General features: G+C 45.5%; 11 non-coding genes across 11 annotated transcripts; all 11 read left to right on the forward strand.

The window, feature by feature from the left end:
- The first annotated feature begins 1,193 nt into the window (after positions 1 to 1,193).
- trnal-caa (transfer RNA leucine (anticodon CAA)) lies at positions 1,194 to 1,312 on the forward strand. The gene is made up of 2 exons: positions 1,194 to 1,231; positions 1,267 to 1,312. It is a non-coding gene; the product is annotated as a tRNA-Leu (tRNA).
- A 1,205-nt stretch (positions 1,313 to 2,517) lies between these two features.
- On the forward strand, positions 2,518 to 2,636 carry trnal-caa (transfer RNA leucine (anticodon CAA)). Its single transcript has 2 exons — positions 2,518 to 2,555; positions 2,591 to 2,636. It is a non-coding gene; the product is annotated as a tRNA-Leu (tRNA).
- A 1,205-nt stretch (positions 2,637 to 3,841) lies between these two features.
- On the forward strand, positions 3,842 to 3,960 carry trnal-caa (transfer RNA leucine (anticodon CAA)). Its single transcript has 2 exons — positions 3,842 to 3,879; positions 3,915 to 3,960. It is a non-coding gene; the product is annotated as a tRNA-Leu (tRNA).
- Positions 3,961 to 5,165: 1,205 nt separating this feature from the next.
- trnal-caa (transfer RNA leucine (anticodon CAA)) lies at positions 5,166 to 5,284 on the forward strand. Its single transcript has 2 exons — positions 5,166 to 5,203; positions 5,239 to 5,284. It is a non-coding gene; the product is annotated as a tRNA-Leu (tRNA).
- A 1,205-nt stretch (positions 5,285 to 6,489) lies between these two features.
- trnal-caa (transfer RNA leucine (anticodon CAA)) lies at positions 6,490 to 6,608 on the forward strand. Its single transcript has 2 exons — positions 6,490 to 6,527; positions 6,563 to 6,608. It is a non-coding gene; the product is annotated as a tRNA-Leu (tRNA).
- Positions 6,609 to 7,813: 1,205 nt separating this feature from the next.
- On the forward strand, positions 7,814 to 7,932 carry trnal-caa (transfer RNA leucine (anticodon CAA)). Its single transcript has 2 exons — positions 7,814 to 7,851; positions 7,887 to 7,932. It is a non-coding gene; the product is annotated as a tRNA-Leu (tRNA).
- Positions 7,933 to 9,136: 1,204 nt separating this feature from the next.
- trnal-caa (transfer RNA leucine (anticodon CAA)) lies at positions 9,137 to 9,255 on the forward strand. The gene is made up of 2 exons: positions 9,137 to 9,174; positions 9,210 to 9,255. It is a non-coding gene; the product is annotated as a tRNA-Leu (tRNA).
- Positions 9,256 to 10,460: 1,205 nt separating this feature from the next.
- trnal-caa (transfer RNA leucine (anticodon CAA)) lies at positions 10,461 to 10,579 on the forward strand. Its single transcript has 2 exons — positions 10,461 to 10,498; positions 10,534 to 10,579. It is a non-coding gene; the product is annotated as a tRNA-Leu (tRNA).
- A 1,204-nt stretch (positions 10,580 to 11,783) lies between these two features.
- Positions 11,784 to 11,902, forward strand: trnal-caa (transfer RNA leucine (anticodon CAA)). Its single transcript has 2 exons — positions 11,784 to 11,821; positions 11,857 to 11,902. It is a non-coding gene; the product is annotated as a tRNA-Leu (tRNA).
- Positions 11,903 to 13,107: 1,205 nt separating this feature from the next.
- trnal-caa (transfer RNA leucine (anticodon CAA)) lies at positions 13,108 to 13,226 on the forward strand. The gene is made up of 2 exons: positions 13,108 to 13,145; positions 13,181 to 13,226. It is a non-coding gene; the product is annotated as a tRNA-Leu (tRNA).
- Positions 13,227 to 14,431: 1,205 nt separating this feature from the next.
- trnal-caa (transfer RNA leucine (anticodon CAA)) lies at positions 14,432 to 14,550 on the forward strand. The gene is made up of 2 exons: positions 14,432 to 14,469; positions 14,505 to 14,550. It is a non-coding gene; the product is annotated as a tRNA-Leu (tRNA).
- Positions 14,551 to 15,132: the final 582 nt, after the last annotated feature.

The following is a 15,132-nucleotide window of genomic DNA, read 5'->3' on the forward strand; positions in this document are numbered from 1 at the left end:
AATCCACGCAAATGCCGTCAGCGTCAAACAGCCTGCTCAACTCTGCTTCAATTTGCATGTGGCCGCTTCAAGTACCTCAGCGGTATTGCCATTTGCCCACAAAAGCGAATTAGATCAGTACTTGAAGGGAAAAAATTTGACGGGCAATGTGGAAAGGGCAACGGATTGGGACTAATTGGACAGCTCATTCAAAGAGCCGGCACAGGCACGATGGTCCGAATGGCCACCCTTGTGCTGTACCTACTATGATACTATGAAATGAAAGGCACCACTCACACAATGACTTCTTTTCCTCACAAAACTTGCCACATTCTAACTTTTTCCTCAGCGATAAGATTTCAAATCACACTTCTCCTTTCCCACACAAAAAAGGCAGCACACACAGAAAATTACATTCTTACCCTACCTCCATTGCTGCATTCCACATTGCTTTCTAGTATTGTGGCTTTCAATCCCACTGCAGACAGTGGTGTTACTCAGATAAAAGGGCACCAGAGTCATAGAATGAAACTTCTTCCACACAAAGGCTGCTGATTCTGCTCCGTTACTCAGGGAATTACTTCCAATGCTACTTCTGACATTAACAGTTTGCCAGAAAAAGACAGCAGAGCCAAGCAATTCAGTCATCAGCACGTAAAAGTTGCCAGAGTTCATGACTTTGTAGGCCGGGCCGTTCAGGTGGCAGTGCTCAGATTAATGCTTAAGGCCAAGGGCACAAGACCTGCAGAGTGGCTTGTTTCCCCTCACAAAGTTTGGTAGTGCCTGGTGATTTTCTGGGGAGCCGGGCTCCAAATAGCACTTGTCACATCAAGTAAATGTATTGTGAGAAAAGGAAAGGCACGAGAATGAGAGGCTGAAAAGTGCTGCTTGGAATCAATGTTGGATTGTGGTTTGTTTTCGAAAGGCTTGTGTTTGAATGCAGCTGTGCTGCTTGTGTTTTGTCAAGTTGAGAAAGCAGAAATGTAGGCGAGGACGATGGTAAGGGACAGGTTGTAAAATACGGGTTTTGTGAGAAAAATATGTGTATGAATGTTGGTTTCACTGCAGGAATGCTCAACTTTATGACTGACACTGCCTGAAAAGTCATAGAAGAAGAGCGAATGGTGCGTGTTTTGTGTTTGCATGGGAGGAATCAGTGCCAGGCAGCTCAGTAAGGGTACAGATTTTGGAGGACACGCTTGTAGCATTGCACAGTCAGGATGGCCGAGTGGTCTAAGGCGCCAGACTCAAGGACTGTTTATCCTTACCTTACTAAAGGTTGGTGAATTCTGGTCCCTTTCTAGGGGCGTGGGTTCAAATCCCACTTCTGACATTACCTTTTTTTAATCCACGCAAATGCCGTCAGCGTCAAACAGCCTGCTCAACTCTGCTTCAATTTGCATGTGGCCGCTTCAAGTACCTCAGCGGTATTGCCATTTGCCCACAAAAGCGAATTAGATCAGTACTTGAAGGGAAAAAATTTGACGGGCAATGTGGAAAGGGCAACGGAATGGGACTAATTGGACAGCTCTTTCAAAGAGCCGGCACAGGCACGATGGTCCGAATGGCCACCCTTGTGCTGTACCTACTATGATACTATGAAATGAAAGGCACCACTCACACAATGACTTCTTTTCCTCACAAAACTTGCCACATTCTAACTCTTTCCTCAGCGATAAGATTTCAAATCACACTTCTCCTTTCCCACACAAAAAAGGCAGCACACACAGAAAATTACATTCTTACCCTACCTCCATTGCTGCATTCCACATTGCATTCTAGTATTGTGGCTTTCAATCCCACTGCAGACAGTGGTGTTACTCAGATAAAAGGGCACCAGAGTCATAGAATGAAACTTCTTCCACACAAAGGCTGCTGATTCTGCTCCGTTACTCAGGGAATTACTTCCAATGCTACTTCTGACATTAACAGTTTGCCAGAAAAAGACAGCAGAGCCAAGCAATTCAGTCATCAGCACGTAAAAGTTGCCAGAGTTCATGACTTTGTAGGCCGGGCCGTTCAGGTGGCAGTGCTCAGATTAATGCTTAAGGCCAAGGGCACAAGACCTGCAGAGTGGCTTGTTTCCCCTCACAAAGTTTGGTAGTGCCTGGTGATTTTCTGGGGAGCCGGGCTCCAAATAGCACTTGTCACATCAAGTAAATGTATTGTGAGAAAAGGAAAGGCACGAGAATGAGAGGCTGAAAAGTGCTGCTTGGAATCAATGTTGGATTGTGGTTTGTTTTCGAAAGGCTTGTGTTTGAATGCAGCTGTGCTGCTTGTGTTTTGTCAAGTTGAGAAAGCAGAAATGTAGGCGAGGACGATGGTAAGGGACAGGTTGTAAAATACGGGTTTTGTGAGAAATATATGTGTATGAATGTTGGTTTCACTGCAGGGATGCGCAACTTTATGACTTACATTGCCTGAAAAGTCACAGAAGAAGAGCGAATGGTGCGTGTTTTGTGTTTGCATGGGAGGAATCAGTGCCAGGCAGCTCAGTAAGGGTACAGATTTTGGAGGACAAGCTTGTAGCATTGCACAGTCAGGATGGCCGAGTGGTCTAAGGCGCCAGACTCAAGGACTGTTTATCCTTACCTTACTAAAGGTTGGTGAATTCTGGTCCCTTTCTCGGGGCGTGGGTTCAAATCCCACTTCTGACATTAGCTTTTTTTAATCCACGCAAATGCCGTCAGCGTCAAACAGCCTGCTCAACTCTGCTTCAATTTGCATGTGGCCACTTCAAGTACCTCAGCGGTATTGCCATTTGCCCACAAAAGCGAATTAGATCAGTACTTGAAGGGAAAAAATTTGACGGGCAATGTGGAAAGGGCAACGGATTGGGACTAATTGGACAGCTCTTTCAAAGAGCCGGCACAGGCACGATGGTCCGAATGGCCACCCTTGTGCTGTACCTACTATGATACTTTGAAATGAAAGGCACCACTCACACAATGACTTCTTTTCCTCACAAAACTTGCCACATTCTAACTTTTTCCTCAGCGATAAGATTTCAAATCACACTTCTCCTTTCCCACACAAAAAAGGCAGCACACACAGAAAATTACATTCTTACCCTACCTCCATTGCTGCATTCCACATTGCTTTCTAGTATTGTGGCTTTCAATCCCACTGCAGACAGTGGTGTTACTCAGATAAAAGGGCACCAGAGTCATAGAATGAAACTTCTTCCACACAAAGGCTGCTGATTCTGCTCCGTTACTCAGGGAATTACTTCCAATGCTACTTCTGACATTAACAGTTTGCCAGAAAAAGACAGCAGAGCCAAGCAATTCAGTCATCAGCACGTAAAAGTTGCCAGAGTTCATGACTTTGTAGGCCGGGCCGTTCAGGTGGCAGTGCTCAGATTAATGCTTAAGGCCAAGGGCACAAGACCTGCAGAGTGGCTTGTTTCCCCTCACAAAGTTTGGTAGTGCCTGGTGATTTTCTGGGGAGCCGGGCTCCAAATAGCACTTGTCACATCAAGTAAATGTATTGTGAGAAAAGGAAAGGCACGAGAATGAGAGGCTGAAAAGTGCTGCTTGGAATCAATGTTGGATTGTGGTTTGTTTTCGAAAGGCTTGTGTTTGAATGCAGCTGTGCTGCTTGTGTTTTGTCAAGTTGAGAAAGCAGAAATGTAGGCGAGGACGATGGTAAGGGACAGGTTGTAAAATATGGGTTTTGTGAGAAATATATGTGTATGAATGTTGGTTTCACTGCAGGGATGCTCAACTTTATGACTGACACTGCCTGAAAAGTCATAGAAGAAGAGCGAATGGTGCGTGTTTTGTGTTTGCATGGGAGGAATCAGTGCCAGGCAGCTCAGTAAGGGTACAGATTTTGGAGGACACGATTGTAGCATTGCACAGTCAGGATGGCCGAGTGGTCTAAGGCGCCAGACTCAAGGACTGTTTATCCTTACCTTACTAAAGGTTGGTGAATTCTGGTCCCTTTCTAGGGGCGTGGGTTCAAATCCCACTTCTGACATTAGCTTTTTTTAATCCACGCAAATGCCGTCAGCGTCAAACTGCCTGCTCAACTCTGCTTCAATTTGCATGTGGCCGCTTCAAGTACCTCAGCGGTATTGCCATTTGCCCACAAAAGCGAATTAGATCAGTACTTGAAGGGAAAAAATTTGACGGGCAATGTGGAAAGGGCAACGGATTGGGACTAATTGGACAGCTCTTTCAAAGAGCCGGCACAGGCACGATGGTCCGAATGGCCACCCTTGTGCTGTACCTACTATGATACTATGAAATGAAAGGCACCACTCACACAATGACTTCTTTTCCTCACAAAACTTGCCACATTCTAACTCTTTCCTCAGCGATAAGATTTCAAATCACACTTCTCCTTTCCCACACAAAAAAGGCAGCACACACAGAAAATTACATTCTTACCCTACCTCCATTGCTGCATTCCACATTGCTTTCTAGTATTGTGGCTTTCAATCCCACTGCAGACAGTGGTGTTACTCAGATAAAAGGGCACCAGAGTCATAGAATGAAACTTCTTCCACACAAAGGCTGCTGATTCTGCTCCGTTACTCAGGGAATTACTTCCAATGCTACTTCTGACATTAACAGTTTGCCAGAAAAAGACAGCAGAGCCAAGCAATTCAGTCATCAGCACGTAAAAGTTGCCAGAGTTCATGACTTTGTAGGCCGGGCCGTTCAGGTGGCAGTGCTCAGATTAATGCTTAAGGCCAAGGGCACAAGACCTGCAGAGTGGCTTGTTTCCCCTCACAAAGTTTGGTAGTGCCTGGTGATTTTCTGGGGAGCCGGGCTCCAAATAGCACTTGTCACATCAAGTAAATGTATTGTGAGAAAAGGAAAGGCACGAGAATGAGAGGCTGAAAAGTGCTGCTTGGAATCAATGTTGGATTGTGGTTTGTTTTCGAAAGGCTTGTGTTTGAATGCAGCTGTGCTGCTTGTGTTTTGTCAAGTTGAGAAAGCAGAAATGTAGGCGAGGACGATGGTAAGGGACAGGTTGTAAAATACGGGTTTTGTGAGAAATATATGTGTATGAATGTTGGTTTCACTGCAGGGATGCTCAACTTTATGACTGACACTGCCTGAAAAGTCATAGAAGAAGAGCGAATGGTGCGTGTTTTGTGTTTGCATGGGAGGAATCAGTGCCAGGCAGCTCAGTAAGGGTACAGATTTTGGAGGACACGCTTGTAGCATTGCACAGTCAGGATGGCCGAGTGGTCTAAGGCGCCAGACTCAAGGACTGTTTATCCTTACCTTACTAAAGGTTGGTGAATTCTGGTCCCTTTCTAGGGGCGTGGGTTCAAATCCCACTTCTGACATTAGCTTTTTTTAATCCACGCAAATGCCGTCAGCGTCAAACTGCCTGCTCAACTCTGCTTCAATTTGCATGTGGCCGCTTCAAGTACCTCAGCGGTATTGCCATTTGCCCACAAAAGCGAATTAGATCAGTACTTGAAGGGAAAAAATTTGACGGGCAATGTGGAAAGGGCAACGGATTGGGACTAATTGGACAGCTCTTTCAAAGAGCCGGCACAGGCACGATGGTCCGAATGGCCACCCTTGTGATGTACCTGCTATGATACTATGAAATGAAAGGCACCACTCACACAATGACTTCTTTTCCTCACAAAACTTGCCACATTCTAACTCTTTCCTCAGCGATAAGATTTCAAATCACACTTCTCCTTTCCCACACAAAAAAGGCAGCACACACAGAAAATTACATTCTTACCCTACCTCCATTGCTGCATTCCACATTGCTTTCTAGTATTGTGGCTTTCAATCCCACTGCAGACAGTGGTGTTACTCAGATAAAAGGGCACCAGAGTCATAGAATGAAACTTCTTCCACACAAAGGCTGCTGATTCTGCTCCGTTACTCAGGGAATTACTTCCAATGCTACTTCTGACATTAACAGTTTGCCAGAAAAAGACAGCAGAGCCAAGCAATTCAGTCATCAGCACGTAAAAGTTGCCAGAGTTCATGACTTTGTAGGCCGGGCCGTTCAGGTGGCAGTGCTCAGATTAATGCTTAAGGCCAAGGGCACAAGACCTGCAGAGTGGCTTGTTTCCCCTCACAAAGTTTGGTAGTGCCTGGTGATTTTCTGGGGAGCCGGGCTCCAAATAGCACTTGTCACATCAAGTAAATGTATTGTGAGAAAAGGAAAGGCACGAGAATGAGAGGCTGAAAAGTGCTGCTTGGAATCAATGTTGGATTGTGGTTTGTTTTCGAAAGGCTTGTGTTTGAATGCAGCTGTGCTGCTTGTGTTTTGTCAAGTTGAGAAAGCAGAAATGTAGGCGAGGACGATGGTAAGGGACAGGTTGTAAAATATGGGTTTTGTGAGAAATATATGTGTATGAATGTTGGTTTCACTGCAGGGATGCTCAACTTTATGACTGACACTGCCTGAAAAGTCATAGAAGAAGAGCGAATGGTGCGTGTTTTGTGTTTGCATGGGAGGAATCAGTGCCAGGCAGCTCAGTAAGGGTACAGATTTTGGAGGACACGCTTGTAGCATTGCACAGTCAGGATGGCCGAGTGGTCTAAGGCGCCAGACTCAAGGACTGTTTATCCTTACCTTACTAAAGGTTGGTGAATTCTGGTCCCTTTCTAGGGGCGTGGGTTCAAATCCCACTTCTGACATTAGCTTTTTTTAATCCACGCAAATGCCGTCAGCGTCAAACTGCCTGCTCAACTCTGCTTCAATTTGCATGTGGCCGCTTCAAGTACCTCAGCGGTATTGCCATTTGCCCACAAAAGCGAATTAGATCAGTACTTGAAGGGAAAAAATTTGACGGGCAATGTGGAAAGGGCAACGGATTGGGACTAATTGGACAGCTCTTTCAAAGAGCCGGCACAGGCACGATGGTCCGAATGGCCACCCTTGTGCTGTACCTACTATGATACTATGAAATGAAAGGCACCACTCACACAATGACTTCTTTTCCTCACAAAACTTGCCACATTCTAACTCTTTCCTCAGCGATAAGATTTCAAATCACACTTCTCCTTTCCCACACAAAAAAGGCAGCACACACAGAAAATTACATTCTTACCCTACCTCCATTGCTGCATTCCACATTGCATTCTAGTATTGTGGCTTTCAATCCCACTGCAGACAGTGGTGTTACTCAGATAAAAGGGCACCAGAGTCATAGAATGAAACTTCTTCCACACAAAGGCTGCTGATTCTGCTCCGTTACTCAGGGAATTACTTCCAATGCTACTTCTGACATTAACAGTTTGCCAGAAAAAGACAGCAGAGCCAAGCAATTCAGTCATCAGCACGTAAAAGTTGCCAGAGTTCATGACTTTGTAGGCCGGGCCGTTCAGGTGGCAGTGCTCAGATTAATGCTTAAGGCCAAGGGCACAAGACCTGCAGAGTGGCTTGTTTCCCCTCACAAAGTTTGGTAGTGCCTGGTGATTTTCTGGGGAGCCGGGCTCCAAATAGCACTTGTCACATCAAGTAAATGTATTGTGAGAAAAGGAAAGGCACGAGAATGAGAGGCTGAAAAGTGCTGCTTGGAATCAATGTTGGATTGTGGTTTGTTTTCGAAAGGCTTGTGTTTGAATGCAGCTGTGCTGCTTGTGTTTTGTCAAGTTGAGAAAGCAGAAATGTAGGCGAGGACGATGGTAAGGGACAGGTTGTAAAATACGGGTTTTGTGAGAAATATATGTGTATGAATGTTGGTTTCACTGCAGGGATGCTCAACTTTATGACTGACACTGCCTGAAAAGTCATAGAAGAAGAGCGAATGGTGCGTGTTTTGTGTTTGCATGGGAGGAATCAGTGCCAGGCAGCTCAGTAAGGGTACAGATTTTGGAGGACACGCTTGTAGCATTGCACAGTCAGGATGGCCGAGTGGTCTAAGGCGCCAGACTCAAGGACTGTTTATCCTTACCTTACTAAAGGTTGGTGAATTCTGGTCCCTTTCCAGGGGCGTGGGTTCAAATCCCACTTCTGACATTAGCTTTTTTTAATCCACGCAAATGCCGTCAGCGTCAAACTGCCTGCTCAACTCTGCTTCAATTTGCATGTGGCCGCTTCAAGTACCTCAGCGGTATTGCCATTTGCCCACAAAAGCGAATTAGATCAGTACTTGAAGGGAAAAAATTTGACGGGCAATGTGGAAAGGGCAACGGATTGGGACTAATTGGACAGCTCTTTCAAAGAGCCGGCACAGGCACGATGGTCCGAATGGCCACCCTTGTGCTGTACCTACTATGATACTTTGAAATGAAAGGCACCACTCACACAATGACTTCTTTTCCTCACAAAACTTGCCACATTCTAACTTTTTCCTCAGCGATAAGATTTCAAATCACACTTCTCCTTTCCCACACAAAAAAGGCAGCACACACAGAAAATTACATTCTTACCCTACCTCCATTGCTGCATTCCACATTGCTTTCTAGTATTGTGGCTTTCAATCCCACTGCAGACAGTGGTGTTACTCAGATAAAAGGGCACCAGAGTCATAGAATGAAACTTCTTCCACACAAAGGCTGCTGATTCTGCTCCGTTACTCAGGGAATTACTTCCAATGCTACTTCTGACATTAACAGTTTGCCAGAAAAAGACAGCAGAGCCAAGCAATTCAGTCATCAGCACGTAAAAGTTGCCAGAGTTCATGACTTTGTAGGCCGGGCCGTTCAGGTGGCAGTGCTCAGATTAATGCTTAAGGCCAAGGGCACAAGACCTGCAGAGTGGCTTGTTTCCCCTCACAAAGTTTGGTAGTGCCTGGTGATTTTCTGGGGAGCCGGGCTCCAAATAGCACTTGTCACATCAAGTAAATGTATTGTGAGAAAAGGAAAGGCACGAGAATGAGAGGCTGAAAATGCTGCTTGGAATCAATGTTGGATTGTGGTTTGTTTTCGAAAGGCTTGTGTTTGAATGCAGCTGTGCTGCTTGTGTTTTGTCAAGTTGAGAAAGCAGAAATGTAGGCGAGGACGATGGTAAGGGACAGGTTGTAAAATACGGGTTTTGTGAGAAATATATGTGTATGAATGTTGGTTTCACTGCAGGGATGCTCAACTTTATGACTGACACTGCCTGAAAAGTCATAGAAGAAGAGCGAATGGTGCGTGTTTTGTGTTTGCATGGGAGGAATCAGTGCCAGGCAGCTCAGTAAGGGTACAGATTTTGGAGGACACGCTTGTAGCATTGCACAGTCAGGATGGCCGAGTGGTCTAAGGCGCCAGACTCAAGGACTGTTTATCCTTACCTTACTAAAGGTTGGTGAATTCTGGTCCCGTTCTAGGGGCGTGGGTTCAAATCCCACTTCTGACATTAGCTTTTTTTAATCCACGCAAATGCCGTCAGCGTCAAACTGCCTGCTCAACTCTGCTTCAATTTGCATGTGGCCGCTTCAAGTACCTCAGCGGTATTGCCATTTGCCCACAAAAGCGAATTAGATCAGTACTTGAAGGGAAAAAATTTGACGGGCAATGTGGAAAGGGCAACGGATTGGGACTAATTGGACAGCTCTTTCAAAGAGCCGGCACAGGCACGATGGTCCGAATGGCCACCCTTGTGCTGTACCTACTATGATACTATGAAATGAAAGGCACCACTCACACAATGACTTCTTTTCCTCACAAAACTTGCCACATTCTAACTCTTTCCTCAGCGATAAGATTTCAAATCACACTTCTCCTTTCCCACACAAAAAAGGCAGCACACACAGAAAATTACATTCTTACCCTACCTCCATTGCTGCATTCCACATTGCTTTCTAGTATTGTGGCTTTCAATCCCACTGCAGACAGTGGTGTTACTCAGATAAAAGGGCACCAGAGTCATAGAATGAAACTTCTTCCACACAAAGGCTGCTGATTCTGCTCCGTTACTCAGGGAATTACATCCAATGCTACTTCTGACATTAACAGTTTGCCAGAAAAAGACAGCAGAGCCAAGCAATTCAGTCATCAGCACGTAAAAGTTGCCAGAGTTCATGACTTTGTAGGCCGGGCCGTTCAGGTGGCAGTGCTCAGATTAATGCTTAAGGCCAAGGGCACAAGACCTGCAGAGTGGCTTGTTTCCCCTCACAAAGTTTGGTAGTGCCTGGTGATTTTCTGGGGAGCCGGGCTCCAAATAGCACTTGTCACATCAAGTAAATGTATTGTGAGAAAAGGAAAGGCACGAGAATGAGAGGCTGAAAAGTGCTGCTTGGAATCAATGTTGGATTGTGGTTTGTTTTCGAAAGGCTTGTGTTTGAATGCAGCTGTGCTGCTTGTGTTTTGTCAAGTTGAGAAAGCAGAAATGTAGGCGAGGACGATGGTAAGGGACAGGTTGTAAAATACGGGTTTTGTGAGAAAAATATGTGTATGAATGTTGGTTTCACTGCAGGAATGCTCAACTTTATGACTGACACTGCCTGAAAAGTCATAGAAGAAGAGCGAATGGTGCGTGTTTTGTGTTTGCATGGGAGGAATCAGTGCCAGGCAGCTCAGTAAGGGTACAGATTTTGGAGGACACGCTTGTAGCATTGCACAGTCAGGATGGCCGAGTGGTCTAAGGCGCCAGACTCAAGGACTGTTTATCCTTACCTTACTAAAGGTTGGTGAATTCTGGTCCCTTTCTAGGGGCGTGGGTTCAAATCCCACTTCTGACATTACCTTTTTTTAATCCACGCAAATGCCGTCAGCGTCAAACAGCCTGCTCAACTCTGCTTCAATTTGCATGTGGCCGCTTCAAGTACCTCAGCGGTATTGCCATTTGCCCACAAAAGCGAATTAGATCAGTACTTGAAGGGAAAAAATTTGACGGGCAATGTGGAAAGGGCAACGGATTGGGACTAATTGGACAGCTCATTCAAAGAGCCGGCACAGGCACGATGGTCCGAATGGCCACCCTTGTGCTGTACCTACTATGATACTTTGAAATGAAAGGCACCACTCACACAATGACTTCTTTTCCTCACAAAACTTGCCACATTCTAACTTTTTCCTCAGCGATAAGATTTCAAATCACACTTCTCCTTTCCCACACAAAAAAGGCAGCACACACAGAAAATTACATTCTTACCCTACCTCCATTGCTGCATTCCACATTGCTTTCTAGTATTGTGGCTTTCAATCCCACTGCAGACAGTGGTGTTACTCAGATAAAAGGGCACCAGAGTCATAGAATGAAACTTCTTCCACACAAAGGCTGCTGATTCTGCTCCGTTACTCAGGGAATTACTTCCAATGCTACTTCTGACATTAACAGTTTGCCAGAAAAAGACAGCAGAGCCAAGCAATTCAGTCATCAGCACGTAAAAGTTGCCAGAGTTCATGACTTTGTAGGCCGGGCCGTTCAGGTGGCAGTGCTCAGATTAATGCTTAAGGCCAAGGGCACAAGACCTGCAGAGTGGCTTGTTTCCCCTCACAAAGTTTGGTAGTGCCTGGTGATTTTCTGGGGAGCCGGGCTCCAAATAGCACTTGTCACATCAAGTAAATGTATTGTGAGAAAAGGAAAGGCACGAGAATGAGAGGCTGAAAATGCTGCTTGGAATCAATGTTGGATTGTGGTTTGTTTTCGAAAGGCTTGTGTTTGAATGCAGCTGTGCTGCTTGTGTTTTGTCAAGTTGAGAAAGCAGAAATGTAGGCGAGGACGATGGTAAGGGACAGGTTGTAAAATACGGGTTTTGTGAGAAATATATGTGTATGAATGTTGGTTTCACTGCAGGGATGCTCAACTTTATGACTGACACTGCCTGAAAAGTCATAGAAGAAGAGCGAATGGTGCGTGTTTTGTGTTTGCATGGGAGGAATCAGTGCCAGGCAGCTCAGTAAGGGTACAGATTTTGGAGGACACGCTTGTAGCATTGCACAGTCAGGATGGCCGAGTGGTCTAAGGCGCCAGACTCAAGGACTGTTTATCCTTACCTTACTAAAGGTTGGTGAATTCTGGTCCCGTTCTAGGGGCGTGGGTTCAAATCCCACTTCTGACATTAGCTTTTTTTAATCCACGCAAATGCCGTCAGCGTCAAACTGCCTGCTCAACTCTGCTTCAATTTGCATGTGGCCGCTTCAAGTACCTCAGCGGTATTGCCATTTGCCCACAAAAGCGAATTAGATCAGTACTTGAAGGGAAAAAATTTGACGGGCAATGTGGAAAGGGCAACGGATTGGGACTAATTGGACAGCTCTTTCAAAGAGCCGGCACAGGCACGATGGTCCGAATGGCCACCCTTGTGCTGTACCTACTATGATACTATGAAATGAAAGGCACCACTCACACAATGACTTCTTTTCCTCACAAAACTTGCCACATTCTAACTCTTTCCTCAGCGATAAGATTTCAAATCACACTTCTCCTTTCCCACACAAAAAAGGCAGCACACACAGAAAATTACATTCTTACCCTACCTCCATTGCTGCATTCCACATTGCTTTCTAGTATTGTGGCTTTCAATCCCACTGCAGACAGTGGTGTTACTCAGATAAAAGGGCACCAGAGTCATAGAATGAAACTTCTTCCACACAAAGGCTGCTGATTCTGCTCCGTTACTCAGGGAATTACATCCAATGCTACTTCTGACATTAACAGTTTGCCAGAAAAAGACAGCAGAGCCAAGCAATTCAGTCATCAGCACGTAAAAGTTGCCAGAGTTCATGACTTTGTAGGCCGGGCCGTTCAGGTGGCAGTGCTCAGATTAATGCTTAAGGCCAAGGGCACAAGACCTGCAGAGTGGCTTGTTTCCCCTCACAAAGTTTGGTAGTGCCTGGTGATTTTCTGGGGAGCCGGGCTCCAAATAGCACTTGTCACATCAAGTAAATGTATTGTGAGAAAAGGAAAGGCACGAGAATGAGAGGCTGAAAAGTGCTGCTTGGAATCAATGTTGGATTGTGGTTTGTTTTCGAAAGGCTTGTGTTTGAATGCAGCTGTGCTGCTTGTGTTTTGTCAAGTTGAGAAAGCAGAAATGTAGGCGAGGACGATGGTAAGGGACAGGTTGTAAAATACGGGTTTTGTGAGAAATATATGTGTATGAATGTTGGTTTCACTGCAGGGATGCTCAACTTTATGACTGACACTGCCTGAAAAGTCATAGAAGAAGAGCGAATGGTGCGTGTTTTGTGTTTGCATGGGAGGAATCAGTGCCAGGCAGCTCAGTAAGGGTACAGATTTTGGAGGACACGCTTGTAGCATTGCACAGTCAGGATGGCCGAGTGGTCTAAGGCGCCGGACTCAAGGACTGTTTATCCTTACCTTACTAAAGGTTGGTGAATTCTGGTCCCGTTCTAGGGGTGTGGGTTCAAATCCCACTTCTGACATTAGCTTTATTAAATCCACGCAAATGCCGTCAGCGTCAAACTGCCTGCTCAACTCTGCTTCAATTTGCATGTGGCCGCTTCAAGTACCTCAGCGGTATTGCCATTTGCCCACAAAAGCGAATTAGATCAGTACTTGAAGGGAAAAAATTTGACGGGCAATGTGGAAAGGGCAACGGATTGGGACTAATTGGACAGCTCTTTCAAAGAGCCGGCACAGGCACGATGGTCCGAATGGCCACCCTTGTGCTGTACCTACTATGATACTATGAAATGAAAGGCACCACTCACACAATGACTTCTTTTCCTCACAAAACTTGCCACATTCTAACTCTTTCCTCAGCGATAAGATTTCAAATCACACTTCTCCTTTCCCACACAAAAAAGGCAGCACACACAGAAAATTACATTCTTACCCTACCTCCATTGCTGCATTCCACATTGCTTTCTAGTATTGTGGCTTTCAATCCCACTGCAGACAGTGGTGTTACTCAGATAAAAGGGCACCAGAGTCATAGAATGAAACTTCTTCCACACAAAGGCTGCTGATTCTGCTCCGTTACTCAGGGAATTACATCCAATGCTACTTCTGACATTAACAGTTTGCCAGAAAAAGACAGCAGAGCCAAGCAATTCAGTCATCAGCACGTAAAAGTTGCCAGAGTTCATGACTTTGTAGGCCGGGCCGTTCAGGTGGCAGTGCTCAGATTAATGCTTAAGGCCAAGGGCACAAGACCTGCAGAGTGGCTTGTTTCCCCTCACAAAGTTTGGTAGTGCCTGGTGATTTTCTGGGGAGCCGGGCTCCAAATAGCACTTGTCACATCAAGTAAATGTATTGTGAGAAAAGGAAAGGCACGAGAATGAGAGGCTGAAAAGTGCTGCTTGGAATCAATGTTGGATTGTGGTTTGTTTTCGAAAGGCTTTTGTTTGAATGCAGCTGTGCTGCTTGTGTTTTGTCAAGTTGAGAAAGCAGAAATGTAGGCGAGGACGATGGTAAGGGACAGGTTGTAAAATACGGGTTTTGTGAGAAATATATGTGTATGAATGTTGGTTTCACTGCAGGGATGCTCAACTTTATGACTGACACTGCCTGAAAAGTCATAGAAGAAGAGCGAATGGTGCGTGTTTTGTGTTTGCATGGGAGGAATCAGTGCCAGGCAGCTCAGTAAGGGTACAGATTTTGGAGGACACGCTTGTAGCATTGCACAGTCAGGATGGCCGAGTGGTCTAAGGCGCCAGACTCAAGGACTGTTTATCCTTACCTTACTAAAGGTTGGTGAATTCTGGTCCCTTTCTAGGGGCGTGGGTTCAAATCCCACTTCTGACATTAGCTTTTTTTAATCCACGCAAATGCCGTCAGCGTCAAACTGCCTGCTCAACTCTGCTTCAATTTGCATGTGGCCGCTTCAAGTACCTCAGCGGTATTGCCATTTGCCCACAAAAGCGAATTAGATCAGTACTTGAAGGGAAAAAATTTGACGGGCAATGTGGAAAGGGCAACGGATTGGGACTAATTGGACAGCTCTTTCAAAGAGCCGGCACAGGCACGATGGTCCGAATGGCCACCCTTGTGCTGTACCTACTATGATACTATGAAATGAAAGGCACCACTCACACAATGACTTCTTTTCCTCACAAAACTTGCCACATTCTAACTTTTTCCTCAGCGATAAGATTTCAAATCACACTTCTCCTTTCCCACACAAAAAAGGCAGCACACAGAAAATTACATTCTTACCCTACCTCCATTGCTGCATTCCACATTGCTTTCTAGTATTGTGGCTTTCAATCCCACTGCAGACAGTGGTGTTACTCAGATAAAAGGGCACCAGAGTCATAGAATGAAACTTCTTCCACACAAAGGCTGCTGATTCTGCTCCGTTACTCAGGGAATTACTTCCAATGCTAC

Source organism: Heptranchias perlo, chromosome 13 (genome assembly GCF_035084215.1).
Source record: "Heptranchias perlo isolate sHepPer1 chromosome 13, sHepPer1.hap1, whole genome shotgun sequence".
Taxonomy (NCBI): Eukaryota; Metazoa; Chordata; class Chondrichthyes; order Hexanchiformes; family Hexanchidae; genus Heptranchias; species Heptranchias perlo.